This window comes from Vombatus ursinus, unplaced genomic scaffold (assembly GCF_900497805.2).
Source record: "Vombatus ursinus unplaced genomic scaffold, bare-nosed wombat genome assembly UNPS02014830.1, whole genome shotgun sequence".
In the NCBI taxonomy this organism is placed as follows: Eukaryota; Metazoa; Chordata; class Mammalia; order Diprotodontia; family Vombatidae; genus Vombatus; species Vombatus ursinus.
The window spans coordinates 7303278-7324456 of NW_020954608.1; positions in this window are offsets into that span (position 1 = coordinate 7303278).

A 21179-nucleotide genomic window follows, 5' to 3' on the forward strand; every position below is an offset into this window, starting at 1 on the left:
TTTAAAAGGTTTTGCACAAACAAAACCAAAGCAGCCAAGATTAGAAGGAAAGCAAAAATCTGGTGGAAGGAGAGGATTCTGGGAAGATGGTAGAGTAGGTTCAAAAATTCCAAGCTTTCAAGATTTTCCTCCACAAAAGAGATAAAACAGCACCTCAGGGCAAAATAGAATGGTAAAAATAAATAAGAGAAGGGGCAGAACAGGGGTCCTCCTGGAACAATCGGAAAAGATCTGAAGAAAAATCTCAAGACCAGGGTTGGCACCTGTGAAAAGGAAACACCTCTAGGCCAGAGACTGCTTAAACAAAAAGCATCAAGCCCTGGGGTTAGCTGACTTAGCCCCAGCTACAGGAACTTTTACCCCTGTGACAATAAGGGGAGTTGGGCATCTTCTGCTGACAAGAAATACCAGAGCCAGCTGTGCTGTGGAGACTTGGCAGGGGCAAGAAGAAACTAGAACATGCCTGGTGAGTGTAGAAGCAGTGGGACAGAGACACTGCTGGCTGTGGGTACTTATGGGAGGCTGGAGGCATTGGTTTGAGTTCAAGGAGGATCTGATGCTAGAGGCACTATCCCCCAGGACTGGAGGTGATTACAAAAATTTAGTTATTAAAAGAAAATGCATAGGCAAATGAGAAAGAATCCAACCATAGAAAGTTACGATGGGAATAGAAAAAATCAGGGTTCATCTTCAGAGGAGAATAGTAAAGCAAAGAAACCGTCTTCTACCTCAAAGAGTAATGTCAAATGGTCACCTGCCCAATAGAAGAACTTAAAAAAAACTTTAAAAATCAAATGAGAGAGATTGAGGAAAAACTAAAAATAAAAATAAGAACAATCCAAGAAAAACAAGATTATGAAAAGAAAGTCAACCAATTAGAAAAGGAGATCCAGAATCTTAAAGAAGAAAATGACTCCTTGAAAATCAGAATTGGGCAAGGGGAGGTCAGTGAAATTAAAAGAGATCAAAAAATAATAAAATATACAGAAAGAAAACACCTCATAAGAAAAACAAGTGATCTGGAGAACAGATTAAGAAGAGAAAACATAAGAATAATTGGACTATTTGAAAGCTATAATCAAATGAAAATCTGATACAATAATATAATAAAGAAAATTGTTCTGAAGCATCAGAGCAAGATGGGAAAATAGAAATAGAAAAAATCCACCAGTCACCACCTGAAAGAGATCCTACGAAGAAAACCCACAAGTATATTATAGTCAAATTCCAAAACCTCCAGCTCAAGGATAAAATATTACAAGCAACAAGAAAAAAATACTATTTACATATGGTGGTGCCACAATTAAGACACACAAGACCTAGCAGTGGTCACACTAAAAGACCACAGATCTTGGAACGCTATACATTGAAGAGCAAAATCACTGGACTTTGGTCAAAAATATCATACCAAGTAAAGCAAAGCATAATTCTGAATTTTAAAAAAATGGACATTTAATGAATTGTCAGACTTTCAGGACTTTGTCAAAAAACAACAACAACAACAACTGGAGATCTGACATAAGAGTCAAGAGAAACATAAGGTACATATCAAAGACCAATAAGGGCAAGTGGTTTACTTTTTAAGTATGAAAAATGTAAAACGTATTCTAAAATTGTTATTAGTAATAGTAATTACTAATTAGCAATTAGTAATAAGAAAGATTGGGGTAGACCTTAGCATGATATGACTTCAAAAAGTAAAACTGTTGAGGAACAGCTAAAAAAGAGTAATTATCTTGTACAAATGAGGTACAAGAGGAAGAACAGGTGCAGAGAAATTAGATGGGGAAGGAGGTCTTTTAGTTCTGGAAACCTACTTTCTTTGGAAATGGGTTTAAGAGGGGAATAATACATAAACATCTAGAAGAGTATAAAAGTCTTCTAAACTTAGAAAGAAATAAAATACTAAGGGGATAGAGAGGGGGGAAAGGATAAAGGAGAGATCTTTAGAGGGGAGGAAGAAGGAATAGGTCAAAGGGGCATATAAAAGGGTGTTTAGATTTATGGGAATGAGAGGATGAGGGATGGATCATTGGAGGGGAGGTAGGTTAAGTAATAGAAGGGCAAGGTAGTGAGTAGAAGTAGAGGAATTGGGGGGATAGTAAATAAGAAATACACACAAACATAAAAACAAAGATTTGGAGTAGAATTTGTTAGGTAAAGCATATGTTTCTATATGTATATATGTATGTATGTGTATATATGTATACATGTATCTATATATCTATATATAAATATAACCATACTTAATTGTAGTGGGGGGGTAGGGAGGAGGAAAGGGGACAAAAGAACAAAGTAAAAGTGTACAGCTGAGAACAAAAGAAAACTTACAAGGATGCAAAGAAGATGGGCAGCTCTCAATACAACACATAGTATTTAATATATAGGCTTTCTTGAAATGGAAATTTATTGCTATAAATTTTGAATCCTCTTTTACATTCTGCTGTACATATAACATGTTTTTTCTTATTTTATATTTGTTTTAATATTTAGGTTTATAACATGTTTCTTTTTCTTTTATTACATATTTAAGTTTTAATTAAAAAAACAAAGAAAAAAGAAATCTGGAGAAAAGGGAGAAAATTGCAGCGAATGTTTCTGATAAAAGCTGCATTTCTCAAATATATAGAGAATTGAATAAAATTTATAATTCAAGTCTTTCTCCTATTGATAAATGGTCAAAGGATATGAACAGGCAGTTTTCAGATGAAATAACCAAAGCTATCTGTAGTCATATGAAAAAAGCTCTAAATCACTACTGATTAGAGAAATGAAAATTAAAACAACTCTAAAGTACCGCCTTACACCTATCAGATTGGTTAATGTGACAGAAATGAAAAATGATAAATGTTGGAGGAGATGTGTGAAAATTAGGATACTAATGCACTGTTGGTGAAATTGTGAACTGATCAAACCATTTTGGAAAACAATTTGGATCTATGTCCCAAAGACAATTAAACTGTGCAAACCCTTTGATGCAGCAATAGTCTATATCCCAAATACATAAAAACCAAAATGGAAAAGGACCTATTTGTGTAAAAATGTTTATAGCAGCTCTTTTTGTGGTGGCAAAGAATTGGAAACTGAGGGTATGCTGATCAATTGGGAAATGGATGAACAAGTTATGGCATATGATTGTAGTGGAATGCTACTGTTACAGGAAATAACAATTAGGATACTTTCAGAAAAAACTGGAAAGACATGAACTGATTCAGAATGAAGTGAACAGAAGCAGCAGAGCATTGTACATAGTAACAGCAATATGGTACAGTGATCAACTGTGAATAACTTAGCTATTCTCAGCAATATAATGATCCAAGCCAACTGCAAAGGACTCATGACAAAAAATTCTATCTACCTCCAGAGAAAGAACTGATGGATTCTGAATGTGTATTGAAGAATACTATTTTTCACTTTATTTTTTTTTCATTTTTTTTTTGGTTTGTGTTTCTTTCGCAACATGACTAATATGGAAATTTTTTTTCCTTGATTACACACATTTAACCTATATCAAATTGTTTGCCATCTCAGAAGGGAGAGAGGGAGAGAACTCAAAATTTTCTAAAAATCCATATTAAAAATAATTTGTATGTATAATTGGAAAAATAAAATATTCAAAATAAAAAAGTATAATTGAAAAATATTTAATAAAACAAATATAAAAACAATACAGCTTGGATAATGAATTTAAAAAAAAAGAATTGATGGAATATGTACAGTGTAGAGAATATGATATTTTAGGCCAAATGACTGGATTTTAAATCCATTGCTGCCACTTACTACTTGTGTCACCTTGAACAGGTCATTTACCCTCTCTGTAAAATAAGAGGATGGAACTAGATGGTTTTTAATATTCCTTCCAACTCGAATTTCATGATCCTGTGATCCTACATTTTGAAAGATGGAGTCAATTTTCAAAAGAAATATTGTTTAAGTGAAGTATCTCTGATGTTTTCTACTTGATGGGGAATCTCAGTGTGAGAACTCCCCCCACTGATACAAATCAAATAGAATACAAATAGAAAAATGTTTCCTTCTTTTCCCAAGAATCAAGCTGACACAGTAATTAGAGGCCAATTTGGGAGGAGGGGTTCCACATCCAAGATTCCCTTTCCAAAGACTTTTACAACTTTTGTGATTATGCTTAACTTTCAAGAAACCTAGTATAAATGAAAATCAGTTGTCACTATATTCATATTATATATCTATGAATATATCCATATATGTAAATGTGGCATATATGCATATATGTATATTTGTGCATCACCACAATTAATTTTCAGGGATATTTCTATCTTAGGGTGTCTCAGAATTGCACGATGTTTTTCAAGTCCATACAAGCAAAGATGATGATCTGACAGATCCCAAAATCAAGTGAACAAGCATTTATTAAGCAACTACTATATGCCAAGTGCCATGCTAAGTCCTGGGAATACAAATATAAGCAAAAACAATGTTAGTTCTAGCCATCAAGGAGCTTATCTTACAATGAGGGAAAACAATACCTGGGGAAAAAAGGGGGTAAAAGCAGGGCAAGAGGCACCCATTTGAGCACAGAATACAGAAAGTCAAAGAGTAAGGGATGGATCCTGGAGAAAAATGAATACATGACTGACCTGGGCATTTTCCTCAGAACAAAGGTTCTGGAAGAACTAGCCATTCAGAAGAAAGTACCAGAGAGGCAAAGTATCCAAGCCATCAGAGCTTCAGATATCAGTCGTTGGATTACTTACGCATCTCTTATCTAAGGACGTGACTACCGATGTCCTGTGAGGCTAAATGCCAAGTTGGCTACAACAGGATGGAATTTCTGGTGACAAGAAGTTTTGAAGACCACTTCTTAAGTTGTAAGAAGGGTTCAAGGACCCAGATATAAGGAAACAAGTCAGGACCTTATATAGTTACTGGAACAAAGTTACAAGGGAAGAAGTGAACTACCTTTAAAGTTGATGATCCTATGGCATGGATCCCTGGGTCTTTTTATTTGCCGTAACTATGGAACACATTTCTTCTAAATCCAGGAGAGGGTGATTGGTGTAGGGGACAGTTAAGACTATGTTTCATTTCGGGGGCTGTAGCTTTCAGTACTGGAGAGATTTGAGGTCAGAGCTTGAAGAGTCATCATATATTATCATATATTATATATCACATATTATAAAATTATGCTTGCTTTCTTGTATGTTTTCTTATTATCACCCAGCACAACAGATATGAGCCCAGAACCAAAAAGAAATCTTCACTTCAATAGATTGTTCAATAAATACATGTTCTCAGTCAACAGTCAGCTGACAAGCTTTTATTAGGCCTTACTTTGTGCCAGGCACTGAGCTAAGTGGTAGGGATGCAAATAAAGGCAAAAAAGTTCCTGCCTTTGAAAAAGTTACATTCTGATGGGAAGACAACATTCAAAGAATGAGATACATGAAATATATAAACATAATAGATGAAGTCAATTTCATTGATATGATGTATCTTATGCAGACAGGGTAAATCAGATATATCCCCACATTTTCATCCTATGCAATTTTTTTTAATTCCTCAAATACATCCTCGTAGAGGATATAACCATTGATGAGTGAAGCTTTCCTCTAGATTTTTCACATCCCGTGGGTATTAGTGCAGCATTTGTACTCCTTATTGGTTATCCTCATCTCTCACATGACTGACCTATCTCCTTTCCCAGTCATACATTTTCTGTTTGATACATTTTATGTGACTTCTTGCATGAATTATCAGTGATAATATGCTTCTTTTTACTTATACCCACTATATATTTCTGCATTGCCTTTTATTATAATTTTCATTCTTCAGAGAGTGTGGCATTCCATAACTACAAAGCCATATAGCATCACCAAGTGAATAGTGAAATATACAACTAGATGCACAGTTTAATTAGGGTAGAAATTCCCTCCAATGATGTAAATGACAATTCATTTGTGTGGGCCCATTTTGTGTTATTTTTGACTATGGCCTCAATCTATTAGGGTGTTCCTCATTGTCTCTTGACATTACAAGGATGCCAATCATACACACAGGATGCCCAGCGACAGATTTTATCTATTCCATGGCTATTTGTTGTGCTTTTTAACTCATCTACAACTGTCTTTGTGATGACATGCTTTGGGTGGTTCTTATATCAAGTTTTCTTCAGGCGTATTGTTCCCTAGGCTGCTTTTCACTTGTTTTATGAGACAAGGTTACTTGTAATCTTGTGAAGGAGCCAAATATAATGGGGAGACAACATGCAAATAATGAGATATATGAAAGATATAGAACTTGGAATCAAAAAATCTTGGTTCAAATCTCATTGCTAATAACTATGAGATCTGTGCAAGACATTTACCTACTTTGAGCCTCAGTTTCCTGATTTGAAAAGTGGAAACAATAGCAAGGCCTATCACATAAGATTGATGTGAGGAAAGCCATTTTATAAACCTTAAATCACTGCAGAAATACATTATGAGTTATTTCAATTTTCTCCCTTATTTCTCCATAGCATTTTTTTTGCTTTTTTAAAGTTATATTCCTTGGGGCAGCTATGTGGCTCAGTGGATAGAGCGCCGGCCCTGGATTCAGGAGGACCTGAGTTCAAATGTGGCCTCAGACACATAACACTTACTAGCTGTGTGACCCTGGGCAAGTAACTTCACCGCATTGCCTAACCAAAAACAAACAAACAAACAAAAAAGTTATATTCCATTTTTCTGAATGGATAGTTTATTTAAACAGATTGGGTTGCAGCACACAGTATCTTCTCAGCTTTATCCTTCTAATTCGGTATTGATTTTACCTTTGCTCTAACCAATTGATGACCTCACAGCATGCAGATAGCTGCTTAAACAACTGTTTTGTTAGCTGACTAGTCATTTCATATCTGTTAAGATATAGTGAATTTCAGTTTGGGACCCCACTACTTCTTTGGCCTTTCAATAGACTCTTTTCTTAAAGAAAGCTTTCATAAAGTGTAAGAGTAAAGCTTCTGGGTAGTTTACAATTCTTTCATCTCTTTCATGTATTGATCCCTACCATATTTTCCAATGTAGGCTTAACATATTTTCTCCTATACCAACTTTTGCATTGAAGTAACTGAAAATAAAGGTATTTATTGATTTAGTCTGGAGAATTTTTCCAAGGTCATTAGAGCATTTCTTGACCCCCTCATCCTCTGCAATAGTGTTGCAAGATAAGCTGCAGTTATCCAAAAGTTAATCTATTTACCTATGCTTATCATGAGCACTTTAAGGCAAGATGTCCAAATGTCCCATAAAATGTTTCACTTTGCCTTTGGCTACATGATGAAATCATCTCTGCCAGCTCCTTTATTGGTTTCCTTTAGACGACCATGGTAACCAGCACCTTGGTAGTTAACCGAGTCATATTTAGTGTTGGCTAACAAACCCAGTGCCTCACTGAGCCAATACTTGACATCCTTCTGCTTACTTCATTTTGCATTGGCACATGTAGGTGTTCCCCTGTTTCTCTGAAAACATCCCTTTCATCATTTCTTGTAGCAGTGCTATTCCATGACATTCATATAAGCATAATTTGTTCAGCCATTCCCTGGGGGATGGGTATCACCTTACTTTCTGGTTCTTTGCCCCCACAAAAAAAGAATTGTCATGAATGTTTTTATTCCTATTGATCATTTTCCTTTTTTTTCAAATCTATTTGAAGGTATAGTCTTAGTGTTGGTGTTGCTGAGTCAAAGGATATGCACAGTCAAAAACTTTTTTTTCACGTAATTCCAAATTGCTTTCCACAACAGTGGGACTTGCCAGTAGATCTGCCTGCCTCAAGTCTCTCCCCACTCCAATTCATTTTCCATTCAGCCACTAAAGTGATTTTCCTAAAACACAGGTCCCATCATGTCACCTTCTCCCCTACTTCACTTCACCAACTCCATAGACTTAAGTGACTTCTTACTGCCTCTACAAGATAATATAAAATCCTGTGTTTGACACTGAAAGCCTCTCCTAACCTAGCCCTCTCCTACCTTTCTGCTCTTCTTACACCTTAATACATGACATGTATACCAATTACACTGGCCTCCTGGCTCTTCCATGAACAAGGCACTTCATTTCTGGGTTCCAGCCATTTTCTCTGGCTTTGTCCCATACCTAGAATGCTCTCTCTTCCACTCTGAAGACTGACCTCCCAGGCTTCCTTTCAGAACCAACCAAAATCCCACATTCTACAGGAAGCCTTCCCTAACCTTTCTTAATTCCAGTTTTTCCCTCTTTTAATTATCTTCTATCTATTCTCTATATAATTTACCTTGTATGTATTTGTTTGTGTATTGTCTCCCTCATTAGATAGTTCCTTGAGGACCGGGACTGTCTTTTTGCCTCTTTGTATCCTTAGAGCTTAGGATAGTGCCTGGCACAAAGTAGGTACTTAATAAATGTCTACTGATAGATTGATTGAACTACATATATATTTCAGAGAAATCAGAGTTGTTTTAAACTAGCATACACCACCACGTATACCAGCAAACAAAAGATACCTATGGGAAAACTTGTCAAAAGTTGTATTCGTTTTGTTTCTAACCTGAGTGTAAAAATCAAGCATGAAGGGAATGAAATGCATATATAAACAATATTAAATATGCATTTTCTTTCTTCAAAATTGTTATAAAATGTCTCATTTATGTACCCACCCCCTTGATGTGTTTGGGTATATGGGCAGACATACAAAGAAGATATATTTTAACAAGTTTAAGGGAAGGAAAAATCGTATTATTACCTTCATGTTTGATTTTTAGCTTCAAGGTTAAAATGTACAATGTACTAGCAGGGATGCAACTTACCATGGGCATCATTTGTTTTCTCTTTCTCTCTATCTCTCTCTCTCTCTCTCTGGTGCATGCATACACACACACACACACACATACATACAAATATATGTATACACATATTTTAAATTCATCCATATTTTGTTTTGATACAACTAACACTTCCCAACAAGTACCCAAACAAATGCATTCTGCAAAGCACATTTCTTGAAAAAACTTAAAGAAGCTTATTTAATAACCCAGTAACAATTTAGTGCAAGTCACACTCCACTTTTGTAGTTAGCAGACTTTTGACAAAAGAAGACTATACTTTAACTTTGATAGTAAAATACTAACATGGTTGTATTTTGACTGAAGTTATGTAAGCTAATTACATTAGTTCAGATGTTTTATTGCATGCTCTTTAATGAATCTTAAGATATACTTTGACCAATGATATGAATCTGTGTAGTACAAAGATACATTGTAACAAACTTTTACTCCATTAATTTTTATTCATTTTGTGGACTATTAAGTCAATATTATTATTATCCATGTGCTCACTTCCCATGAGGAAAACATAATTTAAGTTTGGAATTGAATAAAATGAGGAGGAAGATGCTATTTAGCTGCTCACAGTAGTTAATTTTGTAATACTAGGTAAAAATGCAAAACTGAACTAGCCTTCATAATGAATGACCTTGCCATTCCTTTCCAGGTGACTACTGATTTGCAGGGGCTTACTGCAGAGAGGATTTTGTGGCAGGAATATGCATACATGAGACATTCTGTCAGAAGATTAAGAAAAAAATACAAGTCTAACTATATATATATATATATATATATATATAGTTAGTTAGTTAGTTAGTTAGTTAGTTAGTTAGAAGAAATTGTCCTTTTCTAGCCCAAAAACCTACTCCAAATTCATACCTGGATCTGGTCACTCATGTTACACAGAAAGGAGCTTATTTTTAAGTTAGGAAGGTTCCTTTAGGGTTATCATTTGGACTGTATCATAGGACATGTCCAAAAAAAAAGCTGCTTCAAATCAGCCTGGCTCCACTGGCACAGAGACTCTGGGGCTCCATATCTGGTTCACTGCCTTTATCACTCTACATAATAACATTGAGAGATAGTATTTCTCAATAGGGCTTTTGTTATCACTGCTGCATCAATCATTCTCAAGTTTCCAGTTCAGTTACTCAAGATCCTCTGGGCTCTATTGTTAATCTTCATTAATGTATCACTGACATTCATAACCAATTTACATTGGCTTTTGAGTAAGTCAAGGCTGTCAAAGGAGGACATTCTGATTTTTTTTTTAACTGTCATTGGTTTAATTTGCAAACAAACTTTTTTTCATCATTCAGTAGCATTTACAATCGCTGTCACCACTATCTCTTTTGTTGGCATATTTTAAAGATGTTTTCCTTCCAGAAACTTATGGTGAGTCCAAACAGCCAACTGAATGAATTAGTCATAAGTTATCGTCCTTACTTTTATCGAATGAACTTCCTTTAGTAAGCAGCAGTCTAGTCAGAGTATCATTAATCAGTTATTCTGAAACTAAATAAGGTCTAATCTATGACATTGAGGTACATTTCTTAATTTTTCCCCTGAGCACTCACAAAGTTGGGGTTATTTCATCGTCTCTATTTTAAACTTAACACAGTATCTGGCACATTGCAGACATGTATTAAATGCTTACTGATTAATTAAATCTCCAGTGGTTTGCTATTGTTTCCAGGTTCAAATGTAAAGTCTTCTCCTGGGCACTTAAAGTATTCACAATGCGTCTCATTCCCACTTTTCAAGTCTTACATACTTTGGTTCCCCCTTAGAGCCACCACAATCTGGCTACCCTGTTCTGCAGGCTGTTCCTTGAACTCTATATGCCTTTCCACTGGTTGTCCTTAAACCTGCAATACTTTTCCCTTCTCAGCTCTGACTCCTTTTTAACTCTTTTTCATGGCTTCATTCAAGACAAAGCTCAAATTCTACCTTCTACAGAAGTCCTGACCATTTCTCCTTAACTACTATTTCCTTCCCTCTGATATTATCTTTGATCTACTCTCTCTGTATCTTTTCTTATTTTAAATTTTATTCTTTTTAATTAAGTAATATTTTTAAAATTTTAAGACGTATTTCTTGATAACAACAATAATGATAATAACCTTGCATTATTACTGTTTTCTTTTAGTTTTTGATATTCACTTTTTTAAGATTGAGTTCCAATGCTTTTTCTTCCTCCCTCCTTTCCCTCTCCCCAAGATGGCATGCAAACTGTTTTATAGGCTATAGATGTACAATCATATTAAACATATTTCTACATTAGTCATGTTGTGAAAGAAGAATCAGGACAAAAGGGAAAAACCACAAGAATGAAAAAACAACAATAAAGAAAGACAAAATAATATTCTTTGATCTGTATTCAGACTCCATAGTTCTTTCCCTGGATGTGAATAGCATTTTCCATTATGAGACTTTTGGAATTGTCTTAGATCATTGTATTACTGAGAAGAGCCAAGTTTATCAAAGTTGGTCATCACACAATGTTGCTGTTATTATGCACAATGTTGTGCTGGTTTGGCTCACTTCATTCAGCATAAGTCTTTCCAAGTTTTTGTTGGTTTTGTTGGGGTTTTTTTGATTTGTTTTTGTTTTTTTTCTGAAAACTGCCGGCTCATCATTTCTTATAACAATAGTATTCCATTATATTCATATACCACATCTTGTTCAACCATTCATCAACTGTTGGGCATCCCCACAATCTCCAGTTCTTTGCCACCACAGAAAGAACTACTATAAATACTTTTGTACATGTGGGTCCTTTTCCCTTTTTTAGCATCTCTTTGGGACATAGGCCTAATAGTGGTATTACTGGATCTAAGGGTATGCTGAATCTAAGGGTATACATACTTTTATAGCCCTTTGGATATAGTTCCAAATTGTTCTCCAGAATGGTTAGATCTGTTCACAACTCCATCAACAATGTATTAATGTTCTAATTTTCCCCACACATCTAAAATTTTCATTTTCCTTTTTGTGTCATATTAGCCAATCTGATGGGGTGTGATATGGTACCTCAAAGTTGTTTTAATTTGCATTTCTCTAGTCAATAGTGATTTAGAACATTTTTCGTATGATCATAGATAGCTTTAATTTCTTCATCTGAAAACTGCCTGTTCATATCCTTTGACCATTTGTCACTATGTATCTTCTAAGTAGACAGGATTTTTCCTGTTTTACTGCACTATTAGAATGTGAGCTCCTTGAAAACTGAGAGTATTTGTGCTTTTCTTTGTGTCCCCAGCACTGAGTACAGCATATAGTAGGCAGTTAATAAATGCTTACCAATTGAATAAGAAGAACCTATTATTTCTTTAAATCTTTATAAATTATTTGTGTGGGGGGGAAGAGGGGAGGATTCAAGAGAATGCCCTGAACAACTTGACAAGCTTAGAATAATATCCTGAGCTCTTTTGTTTTCAACCTGTCATTAGATCATCCCATGAATATCATCATGGGGGGAAGAAGGCATCCCTTTGTATGAACTTAATTTTTCTCCTTTTTACACATTTCATTTACATATTTATTTAGATATTTATTTGTCAAAGAATTCATTAATATATTTATTTATTCATTTGTTTGTTTAATTGTGGTTCTTTTTGACAAAGATAGACTTAGAACACAGGGTCCTAGGAAAGAACTCAATTCATCAACCCTTTACACTTAAACCAACATGTTAAAAAAAAATCAGCAAACTCCAATTAAGAGAGTGATGGGGGTGGGGTGGGGTTACTCAAATATTATTAATTCAACAAAAATAAGCTAGTGACACAAGGGCTAACTCATTCTTTCAAAAAACATAGTGAAGAGAAAATAAAGCTTTCATGTGTATATAATATACATACTTTAATATAATTTCTCCTACAAAATGAATATTATATTCTGACTTGATAGTTTCTAACCTATCCTAACCCTGCTCTCTCAGTCCATGTGCCTAGCTCTGCAGGAGGTAGTCTTTATGCATGAGGTTTTGTAAAGAGGGTTGGCCATGCCACAAAGTGAATACATGTTGAATACACTTAACTTTACAATTAGAAAGGGACAATAGAATGGTTTTTCTCAAATGACAAGCAGCAACCTGGAAAATATACCAGACTTAATTATCATGAGTAAAGCCAATAAAAAGTCACAGTGAGCCATTTTTTTTTTCCCTAATCCATGGCAGCTTAGGAAGATAGGCAGACACTAGGGCTAGGAGCATGATTCAGTTGTAGTGGAGGCAACAGATACAGCAGCAGCAGCAGGGGTGGGGATGATTGACATACCCACCCAGATGGTGAGGGCACTAAGACTGAACATCAGGACTGGAAGAACTAGGGCAGAAAGAGATCTCAGGGGACTGTGTGAACCAGAACTGGAAAGTAAAATGGCATACTTGGGAACAGCTGCCAGATGGCAATTCTGACACTCATTACTCAGTTCTGGGTTACAAGGTCAGGGTGGAAAGGAATGTTCAGGAGCACGAGAGGTCCTAGCTATGTGCAGAGCAAGAGAAAACTTCCAAAAATTTATCTGTGTGATTCTGAGCACATGAGGAGAGTGGGGAATCAGTTCTAACCTCTAGCCCTACACATAAGCCTGTAGTGGAATAACCAAGGCAGGAAACCAAGACCAAAGGAGTTCAGTCACTCTACAAAACTTCCCAGTGGGTTAACAGTAACTGAGTTCAGTAGTAGTCTACTAAAACTCAATTCCAAAGATCTAAATTTGGGTCAGGAACTTGCAGAATTCATACCAGGAAGGCACAGAAAAAACTCCTCTCCTTAGATCATACCGCCTTGGAAACACTGAAAACTTGTGGGCCCCAGACTGAGTTGTAAAAAGAGTAGAACATAAACAAAAGTTGAAGCCAGAGACTCTCTGCAGAAGTGTGCAGAGCCCAACCCTAACAAAGTCCAAAGCAAAGAAGTAGACTGGAAGACTGAGAAAATTAAAAAGGAACTTGACTATAAAGAACTATTATTGTGAGAGAGAAGGGAAAGACACACACGCAGAAGACAATGACTTGAAAACATCTAAAAGAAACCCTAAAAAATTAAGAATGGACACAAGACCAAGAAAAATTTCTGAAAACAGATGTTTTCAAAAAGAACAAAAATGATTTTAAAAACCAAATGAAAGTGGTAGAGAATAAACTGGGAAAAGAAATGAGAGTTGTTCAAGAAAGTTACGAAAAGAGAATTAACAGTTATAGTCAAGATGGCAGAGCAAGGCAGGAACTAGCCTAAGCTCTCCTAAATTTCCCTTCAAATAACTTGAAAATAACTCCTAAAAATGGATTCAGGAATGGCAAAGGGAAAAAGAACAGGGTGAAACAACTTTCTAGCACAGACAACTTACAAGGTCTTCAGTAGGAAAGGTCTGTCCCCCTGAGGTTAGAACACAGTCCATCATGAGTGGCCTGGCCAAGCAAGTAGTAGACCTGTGCCAGCAAGTTAGCAGTGAGGCCCCTACACCAGGAAGCCAGTGCAGGACTTGGGGGCAACTGAATCAGCAGCAGCAACTTCAAGAGCTCTAAGCCCACAGATAGTAAGGAAACTAGACAACTGGTCAGGAGGAGATTACAGGGGATCTGGGTCACAAACAGATATTCTAGGCCTGAGACAGAACGCTAAGACACTAGAGCTCATAGCCACAAGGCAGAGGGGACCCTGGTCATAGTTCCAAGGTGGAAAAAGAGTGTTTGTGGTAATTGAGACCAGAGCACAAGCTAGGACAGCAGTGACCATACCTTTCTTTATGTTATATAACCTTGGAAGAAGTGAAAACTTACAGGCTCTCAGAATTAGCCATGAAAACAGCACCATATAAAACCTAAAGCATGAGATAGTAGCCCCTCCCCAGGAGAAGAGCCTGACTTTAAAATAAAGTTAAAAGTCAAGAAATAGGCTGGAAAAATGAGGGGAAAAAAAACCTCACCATAGAAAGTTACTTTGATGACAGAAAAAATCAAAACACAAACTCGGAAAAGGACAACAGTGTCAAAATGTCTGTATGCAAAGCCTCAAAAAAAAAATAAGAATTGGTTTCCTGCCCAAAAATAACTCCTGGAAGAGCTTCAAAAACTTCTAAAAAATCAAATAAGAAAGAGAGAAGAAAAATTGAGAAAATAAACAAGAATGATGTGAGAGAATCATGGAAAAGGAGTCAACATCTTGGTTAAGGAAGCACAAAAACATGAGAAAAGATTTACAAAAATTCATGGAAGAAAACATCTCCTAAAGAAGTAGAATTGACCAAATGGAAAAGAAGCTACAAAAGCCCACTTAACAAAATAATTTCTTAAAAATTAGAATTGGGTAAGTGGAAGCTAATGACTTCACAATACATCGAGAAACAATAAATCAAAATCAAAGGAATGAAAAATAAAAGAAGTGAATATCTCATTTGAAAAACAACTAATCTGTAAAATAGATTTTAAAAAGATCATTTAAGAATTATTGGATTATTTAAAAGCCATGATAAAAAAAAAGAGCCTACATATCTTCTTTCAAGAAATTCTCAAGGAAAACTGCACCAATATTCTGGAACCAGAGGGTAAAATAAACATCAAAAGAATCCATTAATCACTTTCTGGAAGAGATCCCAAGATGAAAACTCCCAGGAATATTATGGCCAAATTCCAGAGCTGACAGGTCAAGGAGAAAATATTGCAAGCAGCCAAAAAGAAACAATTCTAATAACATGGAGGCACACTCAGAATAACACAGGACTTAACAGTTTCTACATTGAGTATCCAAGCCCTAAAGGACATTCAATGAAATAAAGCTGTATACATAGACAGAGGGCATGAGTGTGAGGAGAATATGATGGGATCATTATCTAAAAAATAAAATAAAATAAGGGATGAGAAATAGTAATGTGCTGGGAGAAGGGGAAAGGGAGAGGTGGAATGAGGTAAATTATTTGTCATAAAAGAAACACAAAAGACTTTTTTAGGTTGTAGGGGAAGACGAGAGAGCTGGGGAAGGGAGAGAATGAACCTTACTCTCATTGGAATTGGCTCAAAGAGAGAATAACATACACACTCAGTTGGGGATAAAAAATAGAACTTTATCTTAGCGTATGCAAAAGTAGGAGGAGAAAGGGAAAAGAGAAGGGGATGGGGTTGATAAAAGGGAGGGCAGATTGGGGCAGGTAAAAGTCAGAAGCAAAACACTTGAGAATGGACAGGGTGAAAGGAAAGGGAGGGAGTAGGATAAACAAAAGGAGACTAGAATGGAGGGAAATACGTAGTAATCATAATTGTGAAAAAATTTATAGTAAGCTTCTCTGATAAAGATCTCATTCCTCAAATATATAGGCAACTGAGTCAAATCTATAGAAATAAGAGCCGTTCCTCAATTGATAAATGGTCAAAAGATATGAACAGCAGTTTTCAGAAGTTATCAAAGCTATCAATTGTCACATGAAAAAATGCTCTAAATCACTATCAATTAGAAAAATGCAAATTAAAACAAATCTGAGGTACTACCTCACACCTATAAGATTAGCTAATATGACAGAAAAGGGAAATTATAAATGTTGGAGGACATGTGGGAAAATTGAAATATTAATGCACTGTTGGTGGAATTATAAATTGATTCAACCCTTCTGTAGAACTATTTGGAACTATGCCCAAAGGGCTATAAAACTGTGCATACCATTTGACCCAGCAATACCACTCCTGGATTTGTATCCAAGAGAAATAAAAAAGAATGGGGGAGAGGACCTATTTGTGCAATAATATTTATAACAGCTATTTTATGATGGCAAAGAATTGGAAATGGAAGTAATGTCTATCAATTTGGAAATGGCTGAACAAGTTGTGGCATATGATTGTGATGGAATACTATTATTCTACAAGAAATGACAAGCAGGATGATTTCAGAAAAACCTGAAAAGACTTACATGAATGGATACAAAGTGAAGTGAGCAGAATCAGAACACAGTAACAGCAATGTTGTACGATGATCACCTTTGAATGACTTAGCTATTCTCAGCAATACAATGATCTAAGACAATTCCAAAGGCCTCAGGATGAAAATGCTATCTGCCTCCAGAGAAAGAAATGATGGAGTCTGAATGCAGATTGAAGAATATTATTTTCAGTTTATTTTTTGTGTTATATCTGTGTTTTCTTTTATAACACACTAATATGGAAATATGTTTTGCATGCTGGCACTTGTATAACCTATATCAAATTGCTTATTGTCTTAAGGAGGAGGGAGAAGAAGGAGGGAAAGAGAGAAATTGGACTTCAAAATTTTAAAATAATGAGTGTTAAAAACTGTGTTTACATACCATTAGGGAAAATAAAATATTATTTTTGAAGAAGAGAGAGAATTAATCAACCTTGTGGAAAAAGGTACAGAAATACTAAAGAAAATAACTACTTAAAAATCAGAATTGGCTAAGTAGAAACTAATGAAACCACACTATATCAACAAAACAGTAAAACAAAGCCAAAAAATTGAACAAAATAGAAGAAAATGTGAAATATCTCATAGGATAAACAACTGACCTGGAAAACAGATTGAGAAGAGGTAATTTAAAAATCACTGGACTACCTGAAAGTTTTGAACAAAAAAGAAAAGAACCTTAATATCTTATTTCAAGAAATCATAATGGAAAATTGCCCCAATTGTCTTAGAATAAGAGGACAAAATAGAAATTGAAAGAATACCCTGGTTACCTCCTGAATGCTATCCCAAAATGAAAACTCTCAGCAATATCTTAGCCAAAATCTAGAACTCCTTGTTCAAGGAGAAAAAAACACTTCAAGGAGAAGGAAAGAAAAAAAAAATAAGTATAGTGGAATCACTGTCATGATCACACAAGATTTAGCAGCCACAGCTATAAAGAAAAAGAATACTTGGAATATGATATTCCAGCATTATAGTCAAGAATAATCTATTTAGCAAAATTGGATATAATCCTACAAGAGGAAAAAAAAGGATGTTTGATGAAATAGAAGCCTTTTAAGCATTCATGATGAAAAAGCCTAGAGCTGAATAGGAATTTTGCTATTGAATCACAGGACTCAAGCGATGCATAAAAAGGTGCAGATATCCTATCACTGTTCTGTTATACTATCTGACTCCTTCATGAAGAGGAGGTTGTTTAACTGAATGTTAAGATAGAAATGGAGGCATTCAAATGGTACTACTTCACCAGAGGCAGTTCTCTTTAAGGTAACTTCTTTCTAGCTGGTGGCATTCCCACAGGAGAAGAGAGATAATGCCATAAGGGGAAAGGTCTTGTGTACTCCATAACTGAGACAAACATGTGGGCCATGAACAAAGTCCCTGGTTCTCTGCCTTGGCATTGGTTCCTTTGTCTTAAGTAAAGGAAATTGGAAACTGTGAACTTGAGAGTTTTGAAAGGTCAGGAGAGCAAAATTAGGAGGTCAAAGAAGGAAATAGATGCTGGGGTTTGCAGCAGTGACATTTGGGGCATAGGTCAGCAGTAGCTGAGACAAAGGCTCATGTGTCTGTGATACCACATTTGGTATATACTTTGTAGGACTGCAGGATGAATCCAAGAATGTAATATTTCAGCTGTGGTAGCAGTAGAGGGATAGGAAGAGTGGGGATCTGTTGGCCTAGACAGAGATCCAGAAAGCTCAGAGGTGGGAGGAACTTCAGAGGCCTTCTAGCCAAACTCTTTCATTTTACAATTGAGATAACTGAGGTGTATTGAATGTAAATAACTTACCAAAGTCACTCATCCTAGGTAGGATTTGAGCCCAACTCCTCTGACTCTAAAGCCACTGTTTTTTTTTTCCACTTCATCTCTGATTCTAAAGATCAATAGTGCTTTTAAGCACTTGTGATCTTTACTATATTCTCATAGTCCTGTTGAAATCCCATCTTCTGGAATTAAGTTTCACAAAGCCATAGAAACAATGGGGCTTATCATTTCATGATAATCATATGACATGGTAACATGGAAATAAGTAAGATAAAGAAAGGAAGATGGTAGTAGCCTCCCTCTTCAACTGCTGTGTTTTCAAATTTTCATAAAGTATATCTATTCAACTTAATTACCCAAAGAAGGAGATGGTACACAGAAAGGAGAATGGCCTGGATTGGGATTTGCTCTGCATCTACCTACTTTCCAATAGGCTTCTCACCTAGGTTGTAAAGGAAGTCTAGTGGAAAGAGCCCTTGGTTTAAAGTCAGAGTTTCTGGGTTTGAATCCTGACTATGTTCTTTTCTACCAATATCATTATGCAAAGACATTTAACCTCTCTTGGCCTCAGTTTCCTTATTTTTAAAATGAAGAGCTTAATCTCTGATGTTCCTTCCGTCAAAATATTTTGGAGACACTCTGTTTCCCAGAGCTAAGGTCCAGCAAGTAGGCTGTGCCCTGAGCTTGGTATAACAACAATCCTTTGCACTCTGGATCATCTTACTCTCTGGCAAAGTGTATTGCTTTGACCAGCATCAGGTGTTCACTGAAGGATTTATGATTTTAGCTCCCACTATTTCCCAAAGACCTGAGAGTCTATCACGTCTCTTGACATGCTCACAATCTCTGTTTTTTGTAACAGCTAAGTGAACCAAACCAGGTACTGTACTCCTGTCCCTGCCATGCCAACTCTGGTTCTATTTGTGTGTGGAAGACAATCTACTTGGAGACTGTTCCCACAGGACCCAAGAGCATCTGCATTGTATAAGCATGAGCTCGCCGTGGGAATGGCCAAGAATGATTATGTCATGGTCCAGCCCACTTGTGTACATAAAGCACTGCCTTTGCCCAACATGTTAGGTCCACCCTCTTAAGAGAGTGGACTTCTGCTTGCAAGCACCTTCCTCACTTTGAAATTAATTAAACTTCTCTTTGTGTCCTGACTCTCCTGTCTCTAGCCTGCTCTATTCAGCTCCAGCCATTCCCAGGCTGGTTCTGGTCCAGCTGACACTTCCAACTCTAAATTCAATAGCTTACCTACTTTTACTTCTTTTTTTAAAGATATATTCAAATTCTTTGTGGAAATAAATTCTTTGTCCATCTACCTAGATCCTCTTCAAGTCTATCTTCCACTATCAACATCTGATTAAAAAAAAAGAAACATCCTGTGTGGCTCCTACTCAAAATTTTAGGAGAGGTTTTGTTCACACTTTTCCAAGTCTGATCCAAAGTCCCTGGAGTTTCAGTCATCCCCTTTTTACTCATTCTATAATAACTACTATTTAAAAAATTGTCCCCTGCCATAGACTCGTAAGGAATTACTGCCTAGGGAAATATGGAGCAAAAAGAGAAAGAAGGAAGGAAGGATGGAAGGAAGGAAAGAGGGAGGGAGAGAGGGAAGGAAGGAGGGTGGGAAGGAAGGAAGGAAGGAAGGAAGGAAGGAAGGAAGGAAGGAAGGAAGGAAGGAAGGAAAGAGGGAGGGAGAGAGGGAAGGAAGGAGGGAAGGAGGGAGGGAGGAAGACAGGGAGAGAGGGAAGGCAGGAGGGAAAGAAGGAAGGAAGGAAGGATACAAGCATCTATTAAGTGTCTACTGTGTGTCAGGCATTATGTTAATACCTTTTATAATTATTATCACCTTTGTTTTACACAGCGACCCTGGGATGTAGATACTATTATTATCCCCATTTTACAGATGAGGAAGTAACTAGGATGAAGAGAAATTAAATAATTTGCCTAGGGTCACTTAACCAGTAAGGACCTGAGGCTGGATTTGACCTCAGGTCTTCCCGTCTAAGCCCAGCATTGTCAGTTTTATGAATATTGAAAAATTACAAAGAACAAGGATGAACCCAAAGAAGAATATAAGAAAATCAGTCTTTTGCAGAGGTAAGAGGTCCATTAGTGTGGAACACTATATGCATTGTCATTTGTAGACTGGTGTGAATAATGAATCCTCTGAAGTAAAAGTGAGAGCATTATACAAATTTGCACTAAATATTTCCATTGAGCTAGAACCACTTACCAGATTTTACATAATTATAACTTTGAATAGTGCAAATATTTGTGGCCACTTTAGGGGATTTATTATTAGAACACCACCTCCCCAAGCCCTCAGGCTCATAACCTAGGATCATCCTGGCTCCTTACCATCTTTCACCCTCTCCATATCTAATCTGTTGCCAAGGCCTGTTGATTTCACCTTTACAACATCTCTCCAAAATGCCCGCTTCTCTCCTCTGACACTGCTACCACTGTTCCATAGGCCCTCATTACCCCATGCCTTGATTATTGCAATAGCTTACTGGTTGATCTGCCTGCCTTTCTCAAGAATCCCCCTCCCCCTACAACCATTCCAACAATCCTCCATTCAGCCTCTAAAGTGATTCCCCTAAAGCGCAAGTCTCATCATATCACCCCCAACTCAACTCAATAAACTCCAGTAGGTTCC